This window comes from Galeopterus variegatus, unplaced genomic scaffold (genome assembly GCF_000696425.1).
Source record: "Galeopterus variegatus unplaced genomic scaffold, G_variegatus-3.0.2 Scaffold7533, whole genome shotgun sequence".
In the NCBI taxonomy this organism is placed as follows: domain Eukaryota; kingdom Metazoa; phylum Chordata; class Mammalia; order Dermoptera; family Cynocephalidae; genus Galeopterus; species Galeopterus variegatus.
This window is the reverse complement of record NW_007733644.1, coordinates 62,732-68,545: the sequence shown is the minus strand read 5'-3', so window position 1 is coordinate 68,545 and position 5,814 is coordinate 62,732.

The window sequence follows — 5,814 nt, the reverse complement described above, 5'->3', positions numbered from 1 at the left end:
CGGCCAAGGGGGATGTACGGTATTTAAAAAAAAAAAAAAAAAAAAGACAATCTGTCTCTTTTCTCTAGCTACCACTGAAATTTTTTTCCTGGTCTTTGATCTGCTGAGGTGTGTCTTGCTTCATTTTCATCTTATTTGGCTTTTGTAGATCTTCCTGGGTCTGTGGTTTGTTTTATGTATGAGCAAAGCTCTAGGCCATTAGGTCTTCAGATATCCCAGGCTCACCTCTTGGGGTCACTTTGATAATAACAGATCAAAAAAAGGTGAATTCTTAGCAGTTCTTGTAATCAGTAAGTTGTGCCCAGGCAGGGGTCGTGCCAACAAACGAGGGAACTTAGGGACTGGGAAGCATAATCAGAGTATATGCACCTAAAACGAGTTAGATTTTTAAATGAAACCAGAACATAGGCACACCGATACTAACCAGGAAGAGACCAGCACCCTCCCCACCAGGAATCAAGTATATCACTAGTCAGAAATCCGGAGAATGAAGAACGAGGGGATCTGCCGAAGGCTCAGGATAGAGCCCAAACGCAACCGTATCCCTGACCAGAGGAGCAAGCTCTTCATCTTGTATGAGTGCAAAACTAGGAACAGAAAGGTGGCCAGTTGCTGAAATAACACCTCACGGAAAACACTTTAAATTGGCATAAAGAATTCACACATACTGATCACTGGAAAATTGCAGAATACTCTCAATTTCTGCAGAACTAGGTTGTCTGACGTTTGTCCATTTCTGATCATGTGCCAGGTACTTCATGAGTGTACGCCCCAGGGGCTTCTGCTCTGTTCTTTTTGTGTCTGAGACCCCCACCTTATAGTGCCTGAGGATATCCCAAGACTTACCTCTGAGGAAGCCCAGGCACAATTAGGTTATGTAACTTGCAAAGCCACTGGTGAAGTGGAGAAGCTGAGGATCAAAGTTCTATGGCAAAGTCACTTTACACTCTAGAAAGAGTAATCATTCCTAACAGTTGTATCTTCAACCATTGGGGAAAAATATAATTTTGATGGTAATTAGCGTAAAAAAAAGGATGTTTGGAGTCCCACTGTCACTTTGCCAGCGTAGACTCAACTCGTGCAGGTCCTTCTGGGGAGCTGAGTCCTCCCAGTGTTTGAACATGTGCCCAGGGTGTTTAAGGCAGTGCACAGAAGGCATTCCTGTTTTAGCTGCACCGTCCATTTATCAAGTGTTTTCCTTAGACAAGTTCGAGATCGTCACTACCTGGGAAAATGTTAGGCTCTTTGAACGCTTCTGCTTAACTATGCACAAGATGCTCCCTTGTTTCGTCTTCAATATGCTGAACCTGTCTCTGGAAGACACTGAAAAATGTCAGTCTCGAGTACTCCTTTGCAAGTACGTATCAGGCCTGCGTGATGAGGTATTTTGTTCCCTGCTGATGTCCTTACTAATGTACAGTCATGTTTATGAAGCAAGTTATCAGCCAGTTCAAGAGTGGATCTGAGTCAACAGTGATCTGCGTGCATTGTCAGCCACAGCGCAGGTTCCTAGAAGTCAGCACATGTCTACTCTCAAAGTTCTTAACATCTAATACTAATAACATCTAATTACCTCTAAGTAAGGTTTTTTTAAGGCCTCTCAAGGATTAATATCTGTTTTTTCATCAATCACTTCCCTCCCTCAGAGTGTTTCTAACCTAAATTCATCCATTTTTCTACCTTGATCTCTTTCCAGACTGCTCACTTCCACACTCCACACCACCACCTTCAACAACCATCAGTGAGAACTCCCGGTACCCCAACTTCAATATGATGAAAATATGCCTTGAACCTATTGCTAAATTGTTCCCTGTGTCCTGATGAGTATCTCAGAGACAGGCAGGTGTACGTGTTCTCCTGCCTCCGGCAGGTCCCACTAATGTTCATGCCCTCGTGTTATCTATGAACAGTCACCTGCCCTTCTACCATAGCCAAAAACATATTCCAGGAGTTCTGGGGGAATAAAAAATCTATTGCACACAATTCACTTGACTTTCTTGTGTCCCGCTGTTTATTGAGGGTCTCATGGCAGCATGCTGGGCAGCGGAGATGAAGTGGTAAACCAGATGGACATTGCCCTGCACGCCTGGAATTTGTATTTTAGTGGGGGGGATACATTAAGAAATCACACACATGAAAGTACAATTGCAAATCGATATATTTGCTGCCAAGTAAAATAACAGAGCCTAAGAGAGAACTGCATTGAGCTTCTAATTTGGGTCTTACAGGGTCAAGGAGAAATGTCATTGAAGGTGAAATCAGAGGGCAGTAAAAGTTAGCCTGGCCAGTTTCTTAAAAGATAAGACATAGACTGACTACAAACCAGCAATTCCACTCTTAAGTGTCTACCTAAGATACATGAAAACACAAACAGGGTCAAGGAGAAATGTCATTGAAGGTGAAATCAGAGGGCAGTAAAAGTTAGCCTGGCCTGTTTCTTAAAAGATAAGACATAGACTGACTACAAACCAGCAATTCCACTCTTAAGTGTCTACCTAAGATACATGAAAACATAGGTTCACACAAAGACTTGTACACAAATGTTCACAGCACTATTGATAACAGCCCAAAGGAGAAAATGACCAGAAGCCAGCAAAAGAGAGAAACGTGAAGGACTGGGGGAAGTCGGTTCTCCAGTGAAATCGCAGAATTTCCAGTGTTATGTCTACCTTCTACCAACACCCAATGTGTTTCCCCCTAATTAGCTCACATCAAAGAGTTGGCCAGCAAAAGAGAGAAACGTGAAGGACTGGGGGAAGTCGGTTCTCCAGTGAAATCGCAGAAATTCCAGTGTTATGTCTACCTTCTACCAACACCCAATGTGTTTCCCCCTAATTAGCTCACATCAAAAAGTTCTTCCTGTTTTTCTAACAACTTATGTAATTTGGACAAGAGACAGACGAAGATCTCAGCTAGGGATGTTAAGTATGCCAAATGAATCGATGGACCCAGTCCATTTTCTGTTGTAAAATATGTGCATGTTTTAGTAGCATGAGCCTACTTGTGGTACGGGACAGTGGTGTGAGGAACCAAGAGAGATGAAAGCAGAAGACAAGGAGCTTACATCACTTCAGGGTTTATCTTGTATTTCAGTGGATATTGTCATTCAAGACTCAGTTTGCAAGATAAGCCAAACTGTGGCTTAGAGGACAATGAATCACTGTACAAGATGGGTCTGTTCATAGGAGAAAAGGCATTAAAGGGAAGGAGGGGAAAGGACTTGAGCAGCCAGAGGAGAAGAAGGCTTCGTGCAAGTGGAAGTCCCAGCAGGTGTATCTGGGAGGTCAGGAAAGGTGAGGACAGAGGAGTGGGCACTGACTGTGACAACAGGGTGGTCATGGTGGCTTGGACAGGACCATCAGGGACCCCCGGAGATCAAAGATGAATAGGAGAAGACCAGAGGGACAAAGTGGAGACGTGAGTGTAGAAGACTCCTGGAAGCTTTGCTGATCAGGGAAGCCGAGAAGCTAGGCCTGTCCCTGTGAGTAAGACAGAGCAGGAGGGAGCGATCCAAAAGCCTTTGTCTCTGTTGAAGTTCGCTGTGCAATGAGCGACTCGGGCAGGGTGGGCAGAGGAGGGGAGCTTCTGGCTCCAGATGCTAAAGGATCTTGTCAGGCAGTCTTAAACTTCTCCTAGAGTAATGTGGACCCGTCAGAGGTAGACAGAGTTTAAATTTCTCTCTTCAGAAATGAGCCTCAGAGAGAGAGGACAGGGGAAAGCAAGGTGAGAGGCCAGCTGAGTGGAGGGAAGGCATTTTTCCACTCACTTCCATTTAATCCTGCACGTCTAACAGCCCGGGGATGAAAGGGCTCTTGGGTCGTGTTCTCGAGCTCTTCACCCCACTTGTCAGAAGAGGTGTTTGTTTACAGCTCCACCAAGGAAGCAGCCTCACTCTCCTACACTTGAAGCACCTGAAAAATACTTCGGATCCAAAATCTTGCTCCCTGCCCTGAACGGAGCTCGTCCCTGCTCCCCTGTCTCTCTGCCTAAAATTCCAGGGTGACATTGTCAGATACGTTCATTAGTCTCCTTTTAAAAATGCAAATCCTCCCTAAGAACACGACTCCCCTCTTACCCATTGAATCAGATTGCTTCCTTCTCATTTTTGGCTGAGAGCTGCTTGTAAGAGGGAATCACATTTTGATGCAGGGAAGACGGCACGGAAGGAAGGGAGGGTTAAAGCAAAGATGTTTTGGATAAGAAGCACCGCAGGAGAGGAAGGAGGTTTGAGCAGGTGCTTCTTAGAACGCGGGAGAGGTCGCGTGGACTGGGAGGAAAGGGGACTAGGACAAGGGCTGCGAAGGGTGGGGAGGGGTCCCAGTAAGGGGATCCTGTGTTGTTTAGTTATTGGGTAGAGTAGGTAAATGTGCACTTGGGGACGGGAATTAGAACGTTGACGTGAGCCTTTGGGGACCTTGAATATCAGAGGGCCCTGTAACGTTTTTCGGAGGTTAATAGTGCGTACATACTGCATGATTCAAGCACGTATTTTTCCTGCACAATTCAGTGCTCTCTCTCGTGTCTGTGAAAACTCAACAGAGCTCTTCCTGCAGGTGGCACAGAGGCAGCCGGACCAGGTTTGGAGAGCAGAGTGCCCTGAGCTCTCCAGGAAAGAATTCACCTCCAGACAAATGCCCCCAAGTGGGGACAAAGGGAAGTCCACTGGTGCAGTGAGATTTCCTCCACACGGAATTTTCAGCCTTTGTGTGGATAAAAGGTCACATTAGAATGGCAGGTGTCTGTGTCTCTCTGCTGTGCCTCGTCTCCCACCCTTACCTGTGAGGTTCAGAGGGGGTGAACTCACACAAAGAAACCTGTACACCCTGTCTCCTCAATTTCACCTTTTAGGATTGGCACGGCTAGCATTCCTCCTTGTGACCCAAGCCAGGTGGCGGCTGGGAGGACATTTACAAAACAAACTTCATTCTGTGCCATTTTCTGCACTGACTACATGCAGAATTTTCCCAAAACAATGTCTCTATTATACCCATAAGTTATACACTTACCCAGAGCAGCACCCATAAAGATAAAGTTTTTGAACTCACTACTGGATACTGATTTCCAAACGAAGATTGGTGTGCATTATTTTAAGAAAGTCCTTGTATTAGTCTGCCAGGGCTGCCCTAACAAAGTCCCACAGACTCGGGGGGCTTAGACAGCAGACATTTATTTCTCACAGTCCTGGAGGCTGAAAGTCTGAGATCAAGGTGTGGCAGGGCTGGTTTCTTCTGAGTCCTCTCTCCTTGGCTTGTATGTGCCGTCTTCTCTCCGTGTCCTCACATGGTCATCCTTCTATGTGTGTCTGTGTCCTCATCTCCTCTTCTCATCAGCACCGCACTCTCCCGAGTGAGCCACGGGCCGGCCCATCATCTCCTCTTCTCATAATGGCACCTGTCATACTGGACCAGGGCCCACTCTTGTGACCTCGTTTTACCATAATCACCTCTGTAAAGGCCCTATGTCCAAACACAGTGACAGTCTGAGGTCCTGGGGGTTAGGACTTTGACATATGAGTTTGGGGGGGGCCACAATTCAGCCCATAACCATTCTGTTATTTCAATCCTATTTTTCCATGAATTTTGAAGTGCCCTCATATATATATTTATTTATACATACATACATACATACATATGTATATGTACATACACATACACACACACACACACGTGCGCACATATATATTCATCCTCTGGTGCATTTCAATTAAGTAATCTAAAAAGAGTTGAATGTGGCTATCTGTATAAGCAATGAAATTGCTTGGTATGTAAGAAAAAAATACTATGGCTATATACCATCTCTCTAATAGAATTAAAA